The sequence below is a fragment of the Hemitrygon akajei genome, chromosome 1, assembly GCF_048418815.1.
Source record: "Hemitrygon akajei chromosome 1, sHemAka1.3, whole genome shotgun sequence".
Lineage (NCBI taxonomy): Eukaryota > Metazoa > Chordata > Chondrichthyes > Myliobatiformes > Dasyatidae > Hemitrygon > Hemitrygon akajei.
The window spans coordinates 162,456,675-162,482,298 of record NC_133124.1 but is presented as its reverse complement, the minus strand read 5'-3'; the positions used below and the strand labels follow the sequence as shown (position 1 = coordinate 162,482,298).

At 53.3% G+C, this 25,624-nt stretch overlaps 1 protein-coding gene across 4 annotated transcripts in view; it reads right to left on the bottom strand.

Moving 5' to 3' along the window:
* The window catches only part of LOC140731855 (myeloid cell surface antigen CD33-like), a 213,178-nt gene that overhangs the window by 55,526 nt on the left and 132,028 nt on the right, over positions 1-25,624 (bottom strand). The window lies entirely within an intron of this gene.

The window sequence follows — 25,624 nt, the reverse complement described above, 5'->3', positions numbered from 1 at the left end:
ACCGGTGAGACAGGACTGGACTGTCAGAGCAAAGTGTTACCGGTGAGACAGGACTGGACTGGACTGTCAGTGCAAAGTGTTACCGGTGAGACAGGACTGGACTGGACTGTCAGAGCAAAGTGTTACCGGTGAGACAGGACTGGACTGGACTGTCAGAGCAAAGTGTTACCGGTGAGACAGGACAGGACTGGACTGTCAGAGCAAAGTGTTACCGGTGAGACAGGACTGGACTGTCAGAGCAAAGTGTTACCGGTGAGACAGGACTGGACTGGACTGTCAGAGCAAAGTGTTACCGGTGAGACAGGACCGGACTGTCAGAGCAAAGTGTTACCGGTGAGACAGGACAGGACAGGACTGTCAGAGCAAAGTGTTACCGGTGAGACAGGACAGGACAGGACTGTCAGAGCAAAGTGTTACCGGTGAGACAGGACAGGACTGGACTGTCAGAGCAAAGTGTTACCAGTGAGACAGGACCGGACTGTCAGAGCAAAGTGTTACCGGTGAGACAGGACTGGACTGGACTGTCAGAGCAAAGTGTTACCGGTGAGACAGGACAGGACTGTCAGAGCAAAGTGTTACCGGTGAGACAGGACAGGACTGGACTGTCAGAGCAAAGTGTTACCGGTGAGACAGGACTGGACTGGACTGTCAGAGCAAAGTGTTACCGATGAGACAGGACTGGACTGGACTGACAGAGCAAAGTGTTACCGGTGAGACAGGACTGGACTGGACTCTCATAGCAAAGTGTTACCGGTGAGACAGGACTGGACTGGACTGACAGAGCAAAGTGTTACCGGTGAGACAGGACTGGACTGGACTGTCAGAGCAAAGTGTTACCGGTGAGACAGGACAGGACTGTCAGAGCAAAGTGTTACCGGTGAGACAGGACTGGACTGGACTGTCAGAGCAAAGTGTTACCGGAGAGACAGGACAGGACTGGACTGTCAGAGCAAAGTGTTACCGGTGAGACAGGACTGGACTGTCAGAGCAAAGTGTTACCGGTGAGACAGGACTGGACTGTCAGAGCAAAGTGTTACCGGTGAGACAGGACTGGACTGGACTGTCAGAGCAAAGTGTTACCTGTGAGACAGGACTGGACTGGACTGTCAGAGCAAAGTGTTACCGGTGAGACAGGACTGGACTGTCAGAGCAAAGTGTTACCGGTGAGACAGGACTGGACTGTCAGAGCAAAGTGTTACCGGTGAGACTGGACTGGACTGGACTGTCAGAGCAAAGTGTTACCGGTGAGACAGGACAGGACTGTCAGAGCAAAGTGTTACCGGTGAGACAGGACAGGACTGTCAGAGCAAAGTGTTACCAGTGAGACAGGACAGGACTGGACTGTCAGAGCAAAGTGTTACCGGTGAGACAGGACTGGACTGTCAGAGCAAAGTGTTACCGGTGAGACAGGACTGGACTGGACTGTCAGAGCAAAGTGTTACCGGTGAGACAGGACTGGACTGGACTGTCAGAGCAAAGTGTTACCGGTGAGACAGGACTGGACTGGACTGTCAGAGCAAAGTGTTACCGGTGAGACAGGACTGGACTGGACTGTCAGAGCAAAGTGTTACCGGTGAGACAGGACTGGACTGTCAGAGCAAAGTGTTACCGGTGAGACAGGACAGGACTGGACTGTCAGAGCAAAGTGTTACCGGTGAGACAGGACAGGACTGGACTGTCAGAGCAAAGTGTTACCGGTGAGACAGGACTGGACTGGACTGTCAGAGCAAAGTGTTACCGGTGAGACAGGACTGGACTGGACTGTCAGAGCAAAGTGTTACCGGAGAGACAGGACAGGACTGGACTGTCAGAGCAAAGTGTTACCGGTGAGACAGGACTGGACTGGACTGTCAGAGCAAAGTGTTACCTGTGAGACAGGACTGGACTGGACTGTCAGAGCAAAGTGTTACCGGTGAGACAGGACTGGACTGTCAGAGCAAAGTGTTACCGGTGAGACAGGACTGGACTGTCAGAGCAAAGTGTTACCGGTGAGACTGGACTGGACTGGACTGTCAGAGCAAAGTGTTACCGGTGAGACAGGACAGGACTGTCAGAGCAAAGTGTTACCGGTGAGACAGGACAGGACTGGACTGTCAGAGCAAAGTGTTACCGGTGAGATAGGACTGGACTGGACTGTCAGAGCAAAGTGTTACCGGTGAGACAGGACAGGACTGGACTGTCAGAGCAAAGTGTTACCGGTGAGACAGGACAGGACTGGACTGTCAGAGCAAAGTGTTACCGGTGAGACAGGACAGGACTGGACTGTCAGAGCAAAGTGTTACCAGTGAGACAGGACAGGACTGGACTGTCAGAGCAAAGTGTTACCGGTGAGACAGGACTGGACTGTCAGAGCAAAGTGTTACCGGTGAGACAGGACTGGACTGGACTGTCATAGCAAAGTGTTACCGGTGAGACTGGACTGGACTGGACTGTCAGAGCAAAGTGTTACCGGTGAGACAGGACTGGACTGGACTGTCAGAGCAAAGTGTTACCGGTGAGACAGGACTGGACTGGACTGTCAGAGCAAAGTGTTACCGGTGAGACAGGACTGGACTGTCAGAGCAAAGTGTTACCGGTGAGACAGGACAGGACTGGACTGTCAGAGCAAAGTGTTACCGGTGAGACAGGACAGGACTGGACTGTCAGAGCAAAGTGTTACCGGTGAGACAGGACTGGACTGGACTGTCAGAGCAAAGTGTTACCGGTGAGACAGGACTGGACTGGACTGTCAGAGCAAAATGTTACCGGAGAGACAGGACAGGACTGGACTGTCAGAGCAAAGTGTTACCGGTGAGACAGGACTGGACTGGACTGTCAGAGCAAAGTGTTACCTGTGAGACAGGACTGGACTGGACTGTCAGAGCAAAGTGTTACCGGTGAGACAGGACTGGACTGTCAGAGCAAAGTGTTACCGGTGAGACAGGACTGGACTGTCAGAGCAAAGTGTTACCGGTGAGACTGGACTGGACTGGACTGTCAGAGCAAAGTGTTACCGGTGAGACAGGACAGGACTGTCAGAGCAAAGTGTTACCGGTGAGACAGGACAGGACTGGACTGTCAGAGCAAAGTGTTACCGGTGAGATAGGACTGGACTGGACTGTCAGAGCAAAGTGTTACCGGTGAGACAGGACAGGACTGGACTGTCAGAGCAAAGTGTTACCGGTGAGACAGGACAGGACTGGACTGTCAGAGCAAAGTGTTACCGGTGAGACAGGACAGGACTGGACTGTCAGAGCAAAGTGTTACCGGTGAGACAGGACAGGACTGGACTGTCAGAGCAAAGTGTTACCGGTGAGACAGGACAGGACTGGACTGTCAGAGCAAAGTGTTACCGGTGAGATAGGACTGGACAGGACTGTCAGAGCAAAGTGTTACCGGTGAGACAGGACTGGACTGTCAGAGCAAAGTGTTACCGGTGAGACAGGACTGGACTGGACTGTCAGAGCAAAGTGTTACCGGTGAGACAGGACTGGACTGGACTGTCAGAGCAAAGTGTTACCGGTGAGACAGGACTGGACTGGACTGTCAGAGCAAAGTGTTACCGGTGAGACAGGACTGGACTGTCAGAGCAAAGTGTTACCGGTGAGACAGGACAGGACTGGACTGTCAGAGCAAAGTGTTACCGGTGAGACAGGACAGGACTGGACAGTCAGAGCAAAGTGTTACCGGTGAGACAGGACAGGACTGGACTGTCAGAGCAAAGTGTTACCGGTGAGACAGGACAGGACTGGACTGTCAGAGCAAAGTGTTACCGGTGAGACAGAACTGGACTGTCAGAGCAAAGTGTTACCGGTGAGACAGGACTGGACTGTCAGAGCAAAGTGTTACCGGTGAGACAGGACTGGACTGGACTGTCAGAGCAAAGTGTTAACGGTGAGACAGGACTGGACTGGACTCTCAGAGCAAAGTGTTACCGGTGAGACAGGACTGGACTGTCAGAGCAAAGTGTTACCAGTGAGACAGGACTGGACTGGACAGTCAGAGCAAAGTGTTACCGGTGAGACTGGACTGGACTGGACTGTCAGAGCAAAGTGTTACCGGTGAGACAGGACTGGACTGTCAGAGCAAAGTGTTACCGGTGAGACAGGACTGGACTGTCAGAGCAAAGTGTTACCGGTGAGACTGGACTGGAATGGAATGTCAGTGCAAAGTGTTACCGGTGAGACAGGACTGGACTGGACTGTCAGAGCAAAGTGTTACCGGTGAGACAGGACTGGACTGGACTGTCAGAGCAAAGTGTTACCGGTGAGACAGGACTGGACTGGACTGTCAGAGCAAAGTGTTACCGGTGAGACAGGACAGGACTGGACTGTCAGAGCAAAGTGTTACCGGTGAGATAGGACTGGACTGGACTGTCAGAGCAAAGTGTTACCGGTGAGACAGGACAGGACTGGACTGTCAGAGCAAAGTGTTACCGGTGAGATAGGACTGGACTGGACTGTCAGAGCAAAGTGTTACCGGTGAGACAGGACAGGACTGGACTGTCAGAGCAAAGTGTTACCGGTGAGATAGGACTGGACTGGACTGTCAGAGCAAAGTGTTACCGGTGAGACAGGACAGGACTGGACTGTCAGAGCAAAGTGTTACCGGTGAGACAGGACTGGACTGGACTGTCAGAGCAAAGTGTTACCGGTGAGACAGGACAGGACTGGACTGTCAGAGCAAAGTGTTACCGGTGAGACAGGACTGGACTGTCAGAGCAAAGTGTTACCGGTGAGACAGGACTGGACTGTCAGAGCAAAGTGTTACCGGTGAGACAGGACTGGACTGGACTGTCAGTGCAAAGTGTTACCGGTGAGACAGGACTGGACTGGACTGTCAGAGCAAAGTGTTACCGGTGAGACAGGACTGGACTGGACTGTCAGAGCAAAGTGTTACCGGTGAGACAGGACTGGACTGTCAGAGCAAAGTGTTACCGGTGAGACAGGACTGGACTGGACTGTCAGAGCAAAGTGTTACCGGTGAGACAGGACCGGACTGTCAGAGCAAAGTGTTACCGGTGAGACAGGACAGGACAGGACTGTCAGAGCAAAGTGTTACCGGTGAGACAGGACTGGACTGGACTGTCAGAGCAAAGTGTTACCGGTGAGACAGGACTGGACTGGACTGTCAGAGCAAAGTGTTACCGGTGAGACAGGACAGGACTGTCAGAGCAAAGTGTTACCGGTGAGACAGGACAGGACTGGACTGTCAGAGCAAAGTGTTACCGGTGAGACAGGACCGGACTGTCAGAGCAAAGTGTTACCGGTGAGACAGGACTGGACTGGACTGTCAGAGCAAAGTGTTACCGGTGAGACAGGACAGGACTGTCAGAGCAAAGTGTTACCGGTGAGACAGGACAGGACTGGACTGTCAGAGCAAAGTGTTACCGGTGAGACAGGACTGGACTGGACTGTCAGAGCAAAGTGTTACCGATGAGACAGGACTGGACTGGACTGACAGAGCAAAGTGTTACCGGTGAGACAGGACTGGACTGGACTGTCAGAGCAAAGTGTTACCGGTGAGACAGGACTGGACTGGACTGACAGAGCAAAGTGTTACCGGTGAGACAGGACTGGACTGGACTGTCAGAGCAAAGTGTTACCGGTGAGACAGGACAGGACTGGACTGTCAGAGCAAAGTGTTAGCAGTGAGACAGGACAGGACTGGACTGTCAGAGCAAAGTGTTACCGGTGAGACAGGACTGGACTGTCAGAGCAAAGTGTTACCGGTGAGACAGGACTGGACTGGACTGTCAGAGCCACGTGTTACCGGTGAGACAGGACTGGACTGGACTGTCAGAGCAAAGTATTACCGGTGAGACAGGACTGGACTGGACTGTCAGAGCAAAGTGTTACCGGTGAGACAGGACTGGACTGGACTGTCAGAGCAAAGTGTTACCGGTGAGACAGGACTGGACTGTCAGAGCAAAGTGTTACCGGTGAGACAGGACAGGACTGGACTGTCAGAGCAAAGTGTTACCGGTGAGACAGGACAGGACTGGACTGTCAGAGCAAAGTGTTACCGGTGAGACAGGACTGGACTGGACTGTCAGAGCAAAGTGTTACCGGTGAGACAGGACTGGACTGGACTGTCAGAGCAAAGTGTTACCGGAGAGACAGGACAGGACTGGACTGTCAGAGCAAAGTGTTACCGGTGAGACAGGACTGGACTGTCAGAGCAAAGTGTTACCGGTGAGACAGGACTGGACTGTCAGAGCAAAGTGTTACCGGTGAGACAGGACTGGACTGGACTGTCAGAGCAAAGTGTTACCGGTGAGACAGGACTGGACTGGACTGTCAGAGCAAAGTGTTACCGGTGAGACAGGACTGGACTGTCAGAGTAAAGTGTTACCGGTGAGACAGGACTGGACTGTCAGAGCAAAGCGTTACCGGTGAGACCGGACCGGACCGGACTGTCAGTGCAAAGTGTTACCGGTGAGACAGGACTGGACTGGACAGTCAGAGCAAAGTGTTACCGGTGAGACTGGACTGGACTGGACTGTCAAAGCAAAGTGTTACCGGTGAGACAGGACTGGACTGGACTGTCAGAGCAAAGTGTTACCGGTGAGACTGGACTGGAATGGAATGTCAGTGCAAAGTGTTACCGGTGAGACAGGACTGGACTGGACTGTCAGAGCAAAGTGTTACCGGTGAGACAGGACTGGACTGGACTGTCAGAGCAAAGTGTTACCGGTGAGACAGGACTGGACTGGACTGTCAGAGCAAAGTGTTACCGGTGAGACAGGACTGGACTGTCAGAGCAAAGTGTTACCGGTGAGACAGGACAGGACTGGACTGTCAGAGCAAAGTGTTACCGGTGAGACAGGACAGGACTGGACTGTCAGAGCAAAGTGTTACCGGTGAGACAGGACTGGACTGTCAGAGCAAAGTGTTACCGGTGAGACAGGACCGGACTGTCAGAGCAAAGTGTTACCGGTGAGACAGGACCGAACCGGACTGTCAGAGCAAAGTGTTACCGGTGAGACAGGACAGGACTGGACAGTCAGAGCAAAGTGTTACCGATGAGACAGGACTGGACTGGACTGACAGAGCAAAGTGTTACCGGTGAGACAGGACTGGACTGGACTGTCAGAGCAAAGTGTTACCGGTGAGACAGGACAGGACTGGACTGTCAGAGCAAAGTGTTAGCAGTGAGACAGGACAGGACTGGACTGTCAGAGCAAAGTGTTACCGGTGAGACAGGACTGGACTGTCAGAGCAAAGTGTTACCGGTGAGACAGGACTGGACTGGACTGTCAGAGCCACGTGTTACCGGTGAGACAGGACTGGACTGGACTGTCAGAGCAAAGTATTACCGGTGAGACAGGACTGGACTGGACTGTCAGAGCAAAGTGTTACCGGTGAGACAGGACTGGACTGGACTGTCAGAGCAAAGTGTTACCGGTGAGACAGGACTGGACTGTCAGAGCAAAGTGTTACCGGTGAGACAGGACAGGACTGGACTGTCAGAGCAAAGTGTTACCGGTGAGACAGGACAGGACTGGACTGTCAGAGCAAAGTGTTACCGGTGAGACAGGACTGGACTGGACTGTCAGAGCAAAGTGTTACCGGTGAGACAGGACTGGACTGGACTGTCAGAGCAAAGTGTTACCGGAGAGACAGGACAGGACTGGACTGTCAGAGCAAAGTGTTACCGGTGAGACAGGACTGGACTGTCAGAGCAAAGTGTTACCGGTGAGACAGGACTGGACTGTCAGAGCAAAGTGTTACCGGTGAGACAGGACTGGACTGGACTGTCAGAGCAAAGTGTTACCGGTGAGACAGGACTGGACTGGACTGTCAGAGCAAAGTGTTACCGGTGAGACAGGACTGGACTGTCAGAGTAAAGTGTTACCGGTGAGACAGGACTGGACTGTCAGAGCAAAGCGTTACCGGTGAGACCGGACCGGACCGGACTGTCAGTGCAAAGTGTTACCGGTGAGACAGGACTGGACTGGACAGTCAGAGCAAAGTGTTACCGGTGAGACTGGACTGGACTGGACTGTCAAAGCAAAGTGTTACCGGTGAGACAGGACTGGACTGGACTGTCAGAGCAAAGTGTTACCGGTGAGACTGGACTGGAATGGAATGTCAGTGCAAAGTGTTACCGGTGAGACAGGACTGGACTGGACTGTCAGAGCAAAGTGTTACCGGTGAGACAGGACTGGACTGGACTGTCAGAGCAAAGTGTTACCGGTGAGACAGGACTGGACTGGACTGTCAGAGCAAAGTGTTACCGGTGAGACAGGACTGGACTGTCAGAGCAAAGTGTTACCGGTGAGACAGGACAGGACTGGACTGTCAGAGCAAAGTGTTACCGGTGAGACAGGACAGGACTGGACTGTCAGAGCAAAGTGTTACCGGTGAGACAGGACTGGACTGTCAGAGCAAAGTGTTACCGGTGAGACAGGACCGGACTGTCAGAGCAAAGTGTTACCGGTGAGACAGGACCGAACCGGACTGTCAGAGCAAAGTGTTACCGGTGAGACAGGACAGGACTGGACAGTCAGAGCAAAGTGTTACCGGTGAGACAGGACAGGACCGGACTGTCAGAGCAAGTGTTACCGGTGAGACTGGACTGGACTGGACTGTCAGAGCAAAGTGTTACCGGTGAGACAGGACAGGACTGTCAGAGCAAAGTGTTACCGGTGAGACAGGAGAGGACTGGACTGTCAGAGCAAAGTGTTACCGGTGAGATAGGACTGGACTGGACTGTCAGAGCAAAGTGTTACCGGTGAGACAGGACAGGACTGGACTGTCAGAGCAAAGTGTTACCGGTGAGACAGGACAGGACTGGACTGTCAGAGCAAAGTGTTACCGGTGAGACAGGACAGGACTGTCAGAGCAAAGTGTTACCGGTGAGACAGGACAGGACTGGACTGTCAGAGCAAAGTGTTACCGGTGAGATAGGACTGGACTGGACTGTCAGAGCAAAGTGTTACCGGTGAGACAGGACAGGACTGGACTGTCAGTGCAAAGTGTTACCGGTGAGACAGGACTGGACTGGACTGTCAGAGCAAAGTGTTACCGGTGAGACAGGACTGGACTGGACTGTCAGAGCAAAGTGTTACCGGTGAGATAGGACTGGACTGGACTGTCAGAGCAAAGTGTTACCGGTGAGACAGGACAGGACTGGACTGTCAGAGCAAAGTGTTACCGGTGAGACAGGACTGGACTGGACTGTCAGAGCAAAGTGTTACCGGTGAGACAGGACAGGACTGGACTGTCAGAGCAAAGTGTTACCGGTGAGACAGGACTGGACTGTCAGAGCAAAGTGTTACCGGTGAGACAGGACTGGTCTGTCAGAGCAAAGTGTTACCGGTGAGACAGGACTGGACTGGACTGTCAGTGCAAAGTGTTACCGGTGAGACAGGACTGGACTGGACTGTCAGAGCAAAGTGTTACCGGTGAGACAGGACTGGACTGGACTGTCAGAGCAAAGTGTTACCGGTGAGACAGGACTGGACTGGACTGTCAGAGCAAAGTGTTACCGGTGAGACAGGACTGGACTGTCAGAGCAAAGTGTTACCGGTGAGACAGGACTGGACTGGACTGTCAGAGCAAAGTGTTACCGGTGAGACAGGACCGGACTGTCAGAGCAAAGTGTTACCGGTGAGACAGGACAGGACAGGACTGTCAGAGCAAAGTGTTACCGGTGAGACAGGACTGGACTGGACTGTCAGAGCAAAGTGTTACCGGTGAGACAGGACTGGACTGGACTGTCAGAGCAAAGTGTTACCGGTGAGACAGGACAGGACTGTCAGAGCAAAGTGTTACCGGTGAGACAGGACAGGACTGGACTGTCAGAGCAAAGTGTTACCGGTGAGACAGGACCGGACTGTCAGAGCAAAGTGTTACCGGTGAGACAGGACTGGACTGGACTGTCAGAGCAAAGTGTTACCGGTGAGACAGGACAGGACTGTCAGAGCAAAGTGTTACCGGTGAGACAGGACAGGACTGGACTGTCAGAGCAAAGTGTTACCGGTGAGACAGGACTGGACTGGACTGTCAGAGCAAAGTGTTACCGATGAGACAGGACTGGACTGGACTGACAGAGCAAAGTGTTACCGGTGAGACAGGACTGGACTGGACTGTCAGAGCAAAGTGTTACCGGTGAGACAGGACTGGACTGGACTGACAGAGCAAAGTGTTACCGGTGAGACAGGACTGGACTGGACTGTCAGAGCAAAGTGTTACCGGTGAGACAGGACAGGACTGGACTGTCAGAGCAAAGTGTTACCAGTGAGACAGGACAGGACTGGACTGTCAGAGCAAAGTGTTACCGGTGAGACAGGACTGGACTGTCAGAGCAAAGTGTTACCGGTGAGACAGGACTGGACTGGACTGTCAGAGCAAAGTGTTACCGGTGAGACAGGACTGGACTGGACTGTCAGAGCAAAGTGTTACCGGTGAGACAGGACTGGACTGGACTGTCAGAGCAAAGTGTTACCGGTGAGACAGGACTGGACTGGACTGTCAGAGCAAAGTGTTACCGGTGAGACAGGATTGGACTGTCAGAGCAAAGTGTTACCGGTGAGACAGGACAGGACTGGACTGTCAGAGCAAAGTGTTGCCGGTGAGACAGGACAGGACTGGACTGTCAGAGCAAAGTGTTACCGGTGAGACAGGACTGGACTGGACTGTCAGAGCAAAGTGTTACCGGTGAGACAGGACTGGACTGGACTGTCAGAGCAAAGTGTTACCGGAGAGACAGGACAGGACTGGACTGTCAGAGCAAAGTGTTACCGGTGAGACAGGACTGGACTGTCAGAGCAAAGTGTTACCGGTGAGACAGGACTGGACTGTCAGAGCAAAGTGTTACCGGTGAGACAGGACTGGACTGGACTGTCAGAGCAAAGTGTTACCGGTGAGACAGGACTGGACCGGACTGTCAGAGCAAAGTGTTACCGGTGAGACAGGACTGGACTGTCAGAGCAAAGTGTTACCGGTGAGACAGGACTGGACTGGACTGTCAGAGCAAAGTGTTACCGGTGAGACAGGACTGGACTGGACTGTCAGAGCAAAGTGTTACCGGTGAGACAGGACTGGACTGTCAGAGCAAAGTGTTACCGGTGAGACAGGACAGGACTGGACTGTCAGAGCAAAGTGTTACCGGTGAGACAGGACAGGACTGGACTGTCAGAGCAAAGTGTTACCAGTGAGACAGGACCGGACTGTCAGAGCAAAGTGTTACCGGTGAGACAGGACCGGACTGTCAGAGCAAAGTGTTACCGGTGAGACAGGACCGGACCGGACTGTCAGAGCAAAGTGTTACCGGTGAGACAGGACAGGACTGGACAGTCAGAGCAAAGTGTTACCGGTGAGACAGGACTGGACTGGACTGTCAGAGCAAAGTGTTACCGGTGAGACAGGACTGGACTGGACTGTCAGAGCAAAGTGTTACCGGTGAGACAGGACAGGACCGGACTGTCAGAGCAAGTGTTACCGGTGAGACTGGACTGGACTGGACTGTCAGAGCAAAGTGTTACCGGTGAGACAGGACAGGACTGGACTGTCAGAGCAAAGTGTTACCGGTGAGATAGGACTGGACTGGACTGTCAGAGCAAAGTGTTACCGGTGAGACAGGACAGGACTGGACTGTCAGAGCAAAGTGTTACCGGTGAGACAGGACTGGACTGGACTGTCAGAGCAAAGTGTTACCGGTGAGACAGGACTGGACTGGACTGTCAGAGCAAAGTGTTACCGGTGAGACAGGACAGGACTGGACTGTCAGAGCAAAGTGTTACCGGTGAGACAGGACTGGACTGTCAGAGCAAAGTGTTACCGGTGAGACAGGACAGGACTGGACTGTCAGAGCAAAGTGTTACCGGTGAGACAGGACAGGACTGGACTGTCAGAGCAAAGTGTTACCGGTGAGACAGGACTGGACTGTCAGAGCAAAGTGTTACCGGTGAGACAGGACTGGACTGGACTGTCAGAGCAAAGTGTTACCGGTGAGACAGGACTGGACTGGACTGTCAGAGCAAAGTGTTACCGGTGAGACAGGACTGGACTGGACTGTCAGAGCAAAGTGTTACCGGTGAGACAGGATTGGACTGTCAGAGCAAAGTGTTACCGGTGAGACAGGACAGGACTGGACTGTCAGAGCAAAGTGTTGCCGGTGAGACAGGACAGGACTGGACTGTCAGAGCAAAGTGTTACCGGTGAGACAGGACTGGACTGGACTGTCAGAGCAAAGTGTTACCGGTGAGACAGGACAGGACTGGACTGTCAGAGCAAAGTGTTACCGGTGAGACAGGACAGGACTGGACTGTCAGAGCAAAGTGTTACCGGTGAGACAGGACAGGACTGGACTGTCAGAGCAAAGTGTTACCGGTGAGATAGGACTGGACAGGACTGTCAGAGCAAAGTGTTACCGGTGAGACAGGACTGGACTGTCAGAGCAAAGTGTTACCGGTGAGACAGGACTGGACTGGACTGTCAGAGCAAAGTGTTACCGGTGAGACAGGACTGGACTGGACTGTCAGAGCAAAGTGTTACCGGTGAGACAGGACTGGACTGGACTGTCAGAGCAAAGTGTTACCGGTGAGACAGGACTGGACTGTCAGAGCAAAGTGTTACCGGTGAGACAGGACAGGACTGGACAGTCAGAGCAAAGTGTTACCGGTGAGACAGGACAGGACTGGACTGTCAGAGCAAAGTGTTACCGGTGAGACAGGACAGGACTGGACTGTCAGAGCAAAGTGTTACCGGTGAGACAGAACTGGACTGTCAGAGCAAAGTGTTACCGGTGAGACAGGACTGGACTGTCAGAGCAAAGTGTTACCGGTGAGACAGGACTGGACTGGACTGTCAGAGCAAAGTGTTAACGGTGAGACAGGACTGGACTGGACTCTCAGAGCAAAGTGTTACCGGTGAGACAGGACTGGACTGTCAGAGCAAAGTGTTACCAGTGAGACAGGACTGGACTGGACAGTCAGAGCAAAGTGTTACCGGTGAGACTGGACTGGACTGGACTGTCAGAGCAAAGTGTTACCGGTGAGACAGGACTGGACTGTCAGAGCAAAGTGTTACCGGTGAGACAGGACTGGACTGTCAGAGCAAAGTGTTACCGGTGAGACTGGACTGGAATGGAATGTCAGTGCAAAGTGTTACCGGTGAGACAGGACTGGACTGGACTGTCAGAGCAAAGTGTTACCGGTGAGACAGGACTGGACTGGACTGTCAGAGCAAAGTGTTACCGGTGAGACAGGACTGGACTGGACTGTCAGAGCAAAGTGTTACCGGTGAGACAGGACAGGACTGGACTGTCAGAGCAAAGTGTTACCGGTGAGATAGGACTGGACTGGACTGTCAGAGCAAAGTGTTACCGGTGAGACAGGACAGGACTGGACTGTCAGAGCAAAGTGTTACCGGTGAGATAGGACTGGACTGGACTGTCAGAGCAAAGTGTTACCGGTGAGACAGGACAGGACTGGACTGTCAGAGCAAAGTGTTACCGGTGAGATAGGACTGGACTGGACTGTCAGAGCAAAGTGTTACCGGTGAGACAGGACAGGACTGGACTGTCAGAGCAAAGTGTTACCGGTGAGACAGGACTGGACTGGACTGTCAGAGCAAAGTGTTACCGGTGAGACAGGACAGGACTGGACTGTCAGAGCAAAGTGTTACCGGTGAGACAGGACTGGACTGTCAGAGCAAAGTGTTACCGGTGAGACAGGACTGGACTGTCAGAGCAAAGTGTTACCGGTGAGACAGGACTGGACTGGACTGTCAGTGCAAAGTGTTACCGGTGAGACAGGACTGGACTGGACTGTCAGAGCAAAGTGTTACCGGTGAGACAGGACTGGACTGGACTGTCAGAGCAAAGTGTTACCGGTGAGACAGGACTGGACTGTCAGAGCAAAGTGTTACCGGTGAGACAGGACTGGACTGGACTGTCAGAGCAAAGTGTTACCGGTGAGACAGGACCGGACTGTCAGAGCAAAGTGTTACCGGTGAGACAGGACAGGACAGGACTGTCAGAGCAAAGTGTTACCGGTGAGACAGGACTGGACTGGACTGTCAGAGCAAAGTGTTACCGGTGAGACAGGACTGGACTGGACTGTCAGAGCAAAGTGTTACCGGTGAGACAGGACAGGACTGTCAGAGCAAAGTGTTACCGGTGAGACAGGACAGGACTGGACTGTCAGAGCAAAGTGTTACCGGTGAGACAGGACCGGACTGTCAGAGCAAAGTGTTACCGGTGAGACAGGACTGGACTGGACTGTCAGAGCAAAGTGTTACCGGTGAGACAGGACAGGACTGTCAGAGCAAAGTGTTACCGGTGAGACAGGACAGGACTGGACTGTCAGAGCAAAGTGTTACCGGTGAGACAGGACTGGACTGGACTGTCAGAGCAAAGTGTTACCGATGAGACAGGACTGGACTGGACTGACAGAGCAAAGTGTTACCGGTGAGACAGGACTGGACTGGACTGTCAGAGCAAAGTGTTACCGGTGAGACAGGACTGGACTGGACTGACAGAGCAAAGTGTTACCGGTGAGACAGGACTGGACTGGACTGTCAGAGCAAAGTGTTACCGGTGAGACAGGACAGGACTGGACTGTCAGAGCAAAGTGTTAGCAGTGAGACAGGACAGGACTGGACTGTCAGAGCAAAGTGTTACCGGTGAGACAGGACTGGACTGTCAGAGCAAAGTGTTACCGGTGAGACAGGACTGGACTGGACTGTCAGAGCAAAGTGTTACCGGTGAGACAGGACTGGACTGGACTGTCAGAGCAAAGTATTACCGGTGAGACAGGACTGGACTGGACTGTCAGAGCAAAGTGTTACCGGTGAGACAGGACTGGACTGGACTGTCAGAGCAAAGTGTTACCGGTGAGACAGGACTGGACTGTCAGAGCAAAGTGTTACCGGTGAGACAGGACAGGACTGGACTGTCAGAGCAAAGTGTTACCGGTGAGACAGGACAGGACTGGACTGTCAGAGCAAAGTGTTACCGGTGAGACAGGACTGGACTGGACTGTCAGAGCAAAGTGTTACCGGTGAGACAGGACTGGACTGGACTGTCAGAGCAAAGTGTTACCGGAGAGACAGGACAGGACTGGACTGTCAGAGCAAAGTGTTACCGGTGAGACAGGACTGGACTGTCAGAGCAAAGTGTTACCGGTGAGACAGGACTGGACTGTCAGAGCAAAGTGTTACCGGTGAGACAGGACTGGACTGGACTGTCAGAGCAAAGTGTTACCGGTGAGACAGGACTGGACTGGACTGTCAGAGCAAAGTGTTACCGGTGAGACAGGACTGGACTGTCAGAGTAAAGTGTTACCGGTGAGACAGGACTGGACTGTCAGAGCAAAGCGTTACCGGTGAGACCGGACCGGACCGGACTGTCAGTGCAAAGTGTTACCGGTGAGACAGGACTGGACTGGACAGTCAGAGCAAAGTGTTACCGGTGAGACTGGACTGGACTGGACTGTCAAAGCAAAGTGTTACCGGTGAGACAGGACTGGACTGGACTGTCAGAGCAAAGTGTTACCGGTGAGACTGGACTGGAATGGAATGTCAGTGCAAAGTGTTACCGGTGAGACAGGACTGGACTGGACTGTCAGAGCAAAGTGTTACCGGTGAGACAGGACTGGACTGGACTGTCAGAGCAAAGTGTTACCGGTGAGACAGGACTGGACTGGACTGTCAGAGCAAAGTGTTACCGGTGAGACAGGACTGGACTGTCAGAGCAAAGTGTTACCGGTGAGACAGGACAGGACTGGACTGTCAGAGCAAAGTGTTACCGGTGAGACAGGACAGGACTGGACTGTCAGAGCAAAGTGTTACCGGTGAGACAGGACTGGACTGTCAGAGCAAAGTGTTACCGGTGAGACAGGACCGGACTGTCAGAGCAAAGTGTTACCGGTGAGACAGGACCGGACCGGACTGTCAGAGCAAAGTGTTACCGGTGAGACAGGACAGGACTGGACAGTCAGAGCAAAGTGTTACCGGTGAGACAGGACAGGACCGGACTGTCAGAGCAAGTGTTACCGGTGAGACTGGACTGGACTGGACTGTCAGAGCAAAGTGTTACCGGTGAGACAGGACAGGACTGTCAGAGCAAAGTGTTACCGGTGAGACAGGACAGGACTGGACTGTCAGAGCAAAGTGTTACCGGTGAGATAGGACTGGACTGGACTGTCAGAGCAAAGTGTTACCGGTGAGACAGGACAGGACTGGACTGTCAGAGCAAAGTGTTACCGGTGAGACAGGACAGGACTGGACTGTCAGAGCAAAGTGTTACCGGTGAGACAGGACAGGACTGTCAGAGCAAAGTGTTACCGGTGAGACAGGACAGGACTGGACTGTCAGAGCAAAGTGTTAGCAGTGAGACAGGACAGGACTGGACTGTCAGAGCAAAGTGTTACCGGTGAGACAGGACTGGACTGTCAGAGCAAAGTGTTACCGGTGAGACAGGACTGGACTGGACTGTCAGAGCAAAGTGTTACCGGTGAGACAGGACTGGACTGGACTGTCAGAGCAAAGTATTACCGGTGAGACAGGACTGGACTGGACTGTCAGAGCAAAGTGTTACCGGTGAGACAGGACTGGACTGGACTGTCAGAGCAAAGTGTTACCGGTGAGACAGGACTGGACTGTCAGAGCAAAGTGTTACCGGTGAGACAGGACAGGACTGGACTGTCAGAGCAAAGTGTTACCGGTGAGACAGGACAGGACTGGACTGTCAGAGCAAAGTGTTACCGGTGAGACAGGACTGGACTGGACTGTCAGAGCAAAGTGTTACCGGTGAGACAGGACTGGACTGGACTGTCAGAGCAAAGTGTTACCGGAGAGACAGGACAGGACTGGACTGTCAGAGCAAAGTGTTACCGGTGAGACAGGACTGGACTGTCAGAGCAAAGTGTTACCGGTGAGACAGGACTGGACTGTCAGAGCAAAGTGTTACCGGTGAGACAGGACTGGACTGGACTGTCAGAGCAAAGTGTTACCGGTGAGACAGGACTGGACTGGACTGTCAGAGCAAAGTGTTACCGGTGAGACAGGACTGGACTGTCAGAGTAAAGTGTTACCGGTGAGACAGGACTGGACTGTCAGAGCAAAGCGTTACCGGTGAGACCGGACCGGACCGGACTGTCAGTGCAAAGTGTTACCGGTGAGACAGGACTGGACTGGACAGTCAGAGCAAAGTGTTACCGGTGAGACTGGACTGGACTGGACTGTCAAAGCAAAGTGTTACCGGTGAGACAGGACTGGACTGGACTGTCAGAGCAAAGTGTTACCGGTGAGACTGGACTGGAATGGAATGTCAGTGCAAAGTGTTACCGGTGAGACAGGACTGGACTGGACTGTCAGAGCAAAGTGTTACCGGTGAGACAGGACTGGACTGGACTGTCAGAGCAAAGTGTTACCGGTGAGACAGGACTGGACTGGACTGTCAGAGCAAAGTGTTACCGGTGAGACAGGACTGGACTGTCAGAGCAAAGTGTTACCGGTGAGACAGGACAGGACTGGACTGTCAGAGCAAAGTGTTACCGGTGAGACAGGACAGGACTGGACTGTCAGAGCAAAGTGTTACCGGTGAGACAGGACTGGACTGTCAGAGCAAAGTGTTACCGGTGAGACAGGACCGGACTGTCAGAGCAAAGTGTTACCGGTGAGACAGGACCGGACCGGACTGTCAGAGCAAAGTGTTACCGGTGAGACAGGACAGGACTGGACAGTCAGAGCAAAGTGTTACCGGTGAGACAGGACAGGACCGGACTGTCAGAGCAAGTGTTACCGGTGAGACTGGACTGGACTGGACTGTCAGAGCAAAGTGTTACCGGTGAGACAGGACAGGACTGTCAGAGCAAAGTGTTACCGGTGAGACAGGACAGGACTGGACTGTCAGAGCAAAGTGTTACCGGTGAGATAGGACTGGACTGGACTGTCAGAGCAAAGTGTTACCGGTGAGACAGGACAGGACTGGACTGTCAGAGCAAAGTGTTACCGGTGAGACAGGACAGGACTGGACTGTCAGAGCAAAGTGTTACCGGTGAGACAGGACAGGACTGTCAGAGCAAAGTGTTACCGGTGAGACAGGACAGGACTGGACTGTCAGAGCAAAGTGTTACCGGTGAGATAGGACTGGACTGGACTGTCAGAGCAAAGTGTTACCGGTGAGACAGGACAGGACTGGACTGTCAGTGCAAAGTGTTACCGGTGAGACAGGACTGGACTGGACTGTCAGAGCAAAGTGTTACCGGTGAGACAGGACTGGACTGGACTGTCAGAGCAAAGTGTTACCGGTGAGATAGGACTGGACTGGACTGTCAGAGCAAAGTGTTACCGGTGAGACAGGACAGGACTGGACTGTCAGAGCAAAGTGTTACCGGTGAGACAGGACTGGACTGGACTGTCAGAGCAAAGTGTTACCGGTGAGACAGGACAGGACTGGACTGTCAGAGCAAAGTGTTACCGGTGAGACAGGACTGGACTGTCAGAGCAAAGTGTTACCGGTGAGACAGGACTGGTCTGTCAGAGCAAAGTGTTACCGGTGAGACAGGACTGGACTGGACTGTCAGTGCAAAGTGTTACCGGTGAGACAGGACTGGACTGGACTGTCAGAGCAAAGTGTTACCGGTGAGACAGGACTGGACTGGACTGTCAGAGCAAAGTGTTACCGGTGAGACAGGACTGGACTGGACTGTCAGAGCAAAGTGTTACCGGTGAGACAGGACTGGACTGTCAGAGCAAAGTGTTACCGGTGAGACAGGACTGGACTGGACTGTCAGAGCAAAGTGTTACCGGTGAGACAGGACCGGACTGTCAGAGCAAAGTGTTACCGGTGAGACAGGACAGGACAGGACTGTCAGAGCAAAGTGTTACCGGTGAGACAGGACTGGACTGGACTGTCAGAGCAAAGTGTTACCGGTGAGACAGGACTGGACTGGACTGTCAGAGCAAAGTGTTACCGGTGAGACAGGACAGGACTGTCAGAGCAAAGTGTTACCGGTGAGACAGGACAGGACTGGACTGTCAGAGCAAAGTGTTACCGGTGAGACAGGACCGGACTGTCAGAGCAAAGTGTTACCGGTGAGACAGGACTGGACTGGACTGTCAGAGCAAAGTGTTACCGGTGAGACAGGACAGGACTGTCAGAGCAAAGTGTTACCGGTGAGACAGGACAGGACTGGACTGTCAGAGCAAAGTGTTACCGGTGAGACAGGACTGGACTGGACTGTCAGAGCAAAGTGTTACCGATGAGACAGGACTGGACTGGACTGACAGAGCAAAGTGTTACCGGTGAGACAGGACTGGACTGGACTGTCAGAGCAAAGTGTTACCGGTGAGACAGGACTGGACTGGACTGACAGAGCAAAGTGTTACCGGTGAGACAGGACTGGACTGGACTGTCAGAGCAAAGTGTTACCGGTGAGACAGGACAGGACTGGACTGTCAGAGCAAAGTGTTACCAGTGAGACAGGACAGGACTGGACTGTCAGAGCAAAGTGTTACCGGTGAGACAGGACTGGACTGTCAGAGCAAAGTGTTACCGGTGAGACAGGACTGGACTGGACTGTCAGAGCAAAGTGTTACCGGTGAGACAGGACTGGACTGGACTGTCAGAGCAAAGTGTTACCGGTGAGACAGGACTGGACTGGACTGTCAGAGCAAAGTGTTACCGGTGAGACAGGACTGGACTGGACTGTCAGAGCAAAGTGTTACCGGTGAGACAGGATTGGACTGTCAGAGCAAAGTGTTACCGGTGAGACAGGACAGGACTGGACTGTCAGAGCAAAGTGTTGCCGGTGAGACAGGACAGGACTGGACTGTCAGAGCAAAGTGTTACCGGTGAGACAGGACTGGACTGGACTGTCAGAGCAAAGTGTTACCGGTGAGACAGGACTGGACTGGACTGTCAGAGCAAAGTGTTACCGGAGAGACAGGACAGGACTGGACTGTCAGAGCAAAGTGTTACCGGTGAGACAGGACTGGACTGTCAGAGCAAAGTGTTACCGGTGAGACAGGACTGGACTGTCAGAGCAAAGTGTTACCGGTGAGACAGGACTGGACTGGACTGTCAGAGCAAAGTGTTACCGGTGAGACAGGACTGGACCGGACTGTCAGAGCAAAGTGTTACCGGTGAGACAGGACTGGACTGTCAGAGCAAAGTGTTACCGGTGAGACAGGACTGGACTGGACTGTCAGAGCAAAGTGTTACCGGTGAGACAGGACTGGACTGGACTGTCAGAGCAAAGTGTTACCGGTGAGACAGGACTGGACTGTCAGAGCAAAGTGTTACCGGTGAGACAGGACAGGACTGGACTGTCAGAGCAAAGTGTTACCGGTGAGACAGGACAGGACTGGACTGTCAGAGCAAAGTGTTACCAGTGAGACAGGACCGGACTGTCAGAGCAAAGTGTTACCGGTGAGACAGGACCGGACTGTCAGAGCAAAGTGTTACCGGTGAGACAGGACCGGACTGTCAGAGCAAAGTGTTACCGGTGAGACAGGACCGGACTGTCAGAGCAAAGTGTTACCGGTGAGACAGGACCGGACCGGACTGTCAGAGCAAAGTGTTACCGGTGAGACAGGACAGGACTGGACAGTCAGAGCAAAGTGTTACCGGTGAGACAGGACTGGACTGGACTGTCAGAGCAAAGTGTTACCGGTGAGACAGGACTGGACTGGACTGTCAGAGCAAAGTGTTACCGGTGAGACAGGACAGGACCGGACTGTCAGAGCAAGTGTTACCGGTGAGACTGGACTGGACTGGACTGTCAGAGCAAAGTGTTACCGGTGAGACAGGACAGGACTGGACTGTCAGAGCAAAGTGTTACCGGTGAGATAGGACTGGACTGGACTGTCAGAGCAAAGTGTTACCGGTGAGACAGGACAGGACTGGACTGTCAGAGCAAAGTGTTACCGGTGAGACAGGACTGGACTGGACTGTCAGAGCAAAGTGTTACCGGTGAGACAGGACTGGACTGGACTGTCAGAGCAAAGTGTTACCGGTGAGACAGGACAGGACTGGACTGTCAGAGCAAAGTGTTACCGGTGAGACAGGACTGGACTGTCAGAGCAAAGTGTTACCGGTGAGACAGGACAGGACTGGACTGTCAGAGCAAAGTGTTACCGGTGAGACAGGACAGGACTGGACTGTCAGAGCAAAGTGTTACCGGTGAGACAGGACTGGACTGTCAGAGCAAAGTGTTACCGGTGAGACAGGACTGGACTGGACTGTCAGAGCAAAGTGTTACCGGTGAGACAGGACTGGACTGGACTGTCAGAGCAAAGTGTTACCGGTGAGACAGGACTGGACTGGACTGTCAGAGCAAAGTGTTACCGGTGAGACAGGATTGGACTGTCAGAGCAAAGTGTTACCGGTGAGACAGGACAGGACTGGACTGTCAGAGCAAAGTGTTGCCGGTGAGACAGGACAGGACTGGACTGTCAGAGCAAAGTGTTACCGGTGAGACAGGACTGGACTGGACTGTCAGAGCAAAGTGTTACCGGTGAGACAGGACTGGACTGGACTGTCAGAGCAAAGTGTTACCGGAGAGACAGGACAGGACTGGACTGTCAGAGCAAAGTGTTACCGGTGAGACAGGACTGGACTGTCAGAGCAAAGTGTTACCGGTGAGACAGGACTGGACTGTCAGAGCAAAGTGTTACCGGTGAGACAGGACTGGACTGGACTGTCAGAGCAAAGTGTTACCGGTGAGACAGGACTGGACCGGACTGTCAGAGCAAAGTGTTACCGGTGAGACAGGACTGGACTGTCAGAGCAAAGTGTTACCGGTGAGACAGGACTGGACTGGACTGTCAGAGCAAAGTGTTACCGGTGAGACAGGACTGGACTGGACTGTCAGAGCAAAGTGTTACCGGTGAGACAGGACTGGACTGTCAGAGCAAAGTGTTACCGGTGAGACAGGACAGGACTGGACTGTCAGAGCAAAGTGTTACCGGTGAGACAGGACAGGACTGGACTGTCAGAGCAAAGTGTTACCGGTGAGACAGGACCGGACTGTCAGAGCAAAGTGTTACCGGTGAGACAGGACCGGACTGTCAGAGCAAAGTGTTACCGGTGAGACAGGACCGGACCGGACTGTCAGAGCAAAGTGTTACCGGTGAGACAGGACAGGACTGGACAGTCAGAGCAAAGTGTTACCGGTGAGACAGGACTGGACTGGACTGTCAGAGCAAAGTGTTACCGGTGAGACAGGACTGGACTGGACTGTCAGAGCAAAGTGTTACCGGTGAGACAGGACAGGACCGGACTGTCAGAGCAAGTGTTACCGGTGAGACTGGACTGGACTGGACTGTCAGAGCAAAGTGTTACCGGTGAGACAGGACAGGACTGGACTGTCAGAGCAAAGTGTTACCGGTGAGATAGGACTGGACTGGACTGTCAGAGCAAAGTGTTACCGGTGAGACAGGACAGGACTGGACTGTCAGAGCAAAGTGTTACCGGTGAGACAGGACTGGACTGGACTGTCAGAGCAAAGTGTTACCGGTGAGACAGGACTGGACTGGACTGTCAGAGCAAAGTGTTACCGGTGAGACAGGACAGGACTGGACTGTCAGAGCAAAGTGTTACCGGTGAGACAGGACTGGACTGTCAGAGCAAAGTGTTACCGGTGAGACAGGACAGGACTGGACTGTCAGAGCAAAGTGTTACCGGTGAGACAGGACAGGACTGGACTGTCAGAGCAAAGTGTTACCGGTGAGACAGGACTGGACTGTCAGAGCAAAGTGTTACCGGTGAGACAGGACTGGACTGTCAGAGCAAAGTGTTACCGGTGAGACAGGACTGGACTGGACTGTCAGTGCAAAGTGTTACCGGTGAGACAGGACTGGACTGGACTGTCAGAGCAAAGTGTTACCGGTGAGACAGGACTGGACTGGACTGTCAGAGCAAAGTGTTACCGGTGAGACAGGACTGGACTGGACTGTCAGAGCAAAGTGTTACCGGTGAGACAGGACTGGACTGTCAGAGCAAAGTGTTACCGGTGAGACAGGACTGGACTGGACTGTCAGAGCAAAGTGTTACCGGTGAGACAGGACAGGACTGGACTGTCAGAGCAAAGTGTTACCGGTGAGACAGGACAGGACTGGACTGTCAGAGCAAAGTGTTACCGGTGAGACAGGACAGGACTGGACTGTCAGAGCAAAGTGTTACCGGTGAGACAGGACAGGACTGGACTGTCAGAGCAAAGTTTTACCGATGAGACAGGACAGGACTGGACTGTCAGAGCAAAGTGTTACCGGTGAGATAGGACTGGACTGGACTGTCAGAGCAAAGTGTTACCGGTGAGACAGGACAGGACTGGACTGTCAGAGCAAAGTGTTACCGGTGAGACAGGACAGGACTGGACTGTCAGAGCAAAGTGTTACCGGTGAGACAGGACTGGACTGTCAGAGCAAAGTGTTACCGGTGAGACAGGACTGGACTGTCAGAGCAAAGTGTTACCGGTGAGACAGGACTGGACTGTCAGAGCAAAGTGTTACCGGTGAGACAGGACTGGACTGGACTGTCAGAGCAAAGTGTTACCGGTGAGACAGGACAGGACTGGACTGTCAGAGCAAAGTGTTACCGGTGAGACAGGACAGGACTGGACTGTCAGAGCAAAGTGTTACCGGTGAGACAGGACAGGACAGGACTGTCAGAGCAAAGTGTTACCGGTGAGACAGGACTGGACTGGACTGTCAGAGCAAAGTGTTACCGGTGAGACAGGACTGGACTGGACTGTCAGAGCAAAGTGTTACCGGTGAGACAGGACAGGACTGGACTGTCAGAGCAAAGTGTTACCGGTGAGACAGGACCGGACTGTCAGAGCAAAGTGTTACCGGTGAGACAGGACAGGACCGGACTGTCAGAGCAAAGTGTTACCGGTGAGACAGGACAGGACTGGACTGTCAGAGCAAAGTGTTACCGCTGAGACAGGACCGGACTGTCAGAGCAAAGTGTTACCGGTGAGACAGGACTGGACTGGACTGTCAGAGCAAAGTGTTACCGGTGAGACAGGACAGGACTGTCAGAGCAAAGTGTTACCGGTGAGACAGGACAGGACTGGACTGTCAGAGCAAAGTGTTACCGGTGAGACAGGACTGGACTGGACTGTCAGAGCAAAGTGTTACCGATGAGACAGGACCGGACTGTCAGAGCAAAGTGTTACCGGTGAGACAGGACTGGACTGGACTGTCAGAGCAAAGTGTTACCGGTGAGACAGGACAGGACTGTCAGAGCAAAGTGTTACCGGTGAGACAGGACTGGACTGGACTGTCAGAGCAAAGTGTTACCGGTGAGACAGGACAGGACTGGACTGTCAGAGCAAAGTGTTACCGGTGAGACAGGACTGGACTGGACTGTCAGAGCAAAGTGTTACCGGTGAGACAGGACTGGACTGGACTGTCAGAGCAAAGTGTTACCGGTGAGACAGGACAGGACTGGACTGTCAGAGCAAAGTGTTACCGGTGAGACAGGACTGGACTGGACTGTCAGAGCAAAGTGTTACCGGTGAGACAGGACAGGACTGGACTGTCAGAGCAAAGTGTTACCGGTGAGACAGGACAGGACTGTCAGAGCAAAGTGTTACCGGTGAGACAGGACTGGACTGGACTGTCAGAGCAAAGTGTTACCGGTGAGACAGGACAGGACTGGACTGTCAGAGCAAAGTGTTACCGGTGAGACAGGACAGGACTGGACTGTCAGAGCAAAGTGTTACCGGTGAGACAGGACTGGACTGGACTGTCAGAGCAAAGTGTTACCGGTGAGACAGGACTGGACTGTCAGAGCAAAGTGTTACCGGTGAGACAGGACTGGACTGTCAGAGCAAAGTGTTACCGGTGAGACAGGACAGGACTGGACTGTCAGAGCAAAGTGTTACCGGTGAGACAGGACTGGACTGGACTGTCAGAGCAAAGTGTTACCGATGAGACAGGACCGGACTGTCAGAGCAAAGTGTTACCGGTGAGACAGGACTGGACTGGACTGTCAGAGCAAAGTGTTACCGGTGAGACAGGACAGGACTGTCAGAGCAAAGTGTTACCGGTGAGACAGGACTGGACTGGACTGTCAGAGCAAAGTGTTACCGGTGAGACAGGACAGGACTGTCAGAGCAAAGTGTTACCGGTGAGACAGGACAGGACTGGACTGTCAGAGCAAAGTGTTACCGGTGAGACAGGACTGGACTGGACTGTCAGAGCAAAGTGTTACCGATGAGACAGGACCGGACTGTCAGAGCAAAGTGTTACCGGTGAGACAGGACTGGACTGGACTGTCAGAGCAAAGTGTTACCGGTGAGACAGGACAGGACTGTCAGAGCAAAGTGTTACCGGTGAGACAGGACTGGACTGGACTGTCAGAGCAAAGTGTTACCGGTGAGACAGGACAGGACTGACAGAGCAAAGTGTTACCGGTGAGACAGGACTGGACTGGACTGTCAGAGCAAAGTGTTACCGGTGAGACTGGACTGGACTGGACTGTCAGAGCAAAGTGTTACCGATGAGACAGGACCGGACTGTCAGAGTAAAGTGTTACCGGTGAGACAGGACAGGACTGGACTGTCAGAGCAAAGTGTTACCGATGAGACAGGACCGGACTGTCAGAGCAAAGTGTTACCGGTGAGACAGGACAGGACTGGACTGTCAGAGCAAAGTGTTACCGATGAGACAGGACCGGACTG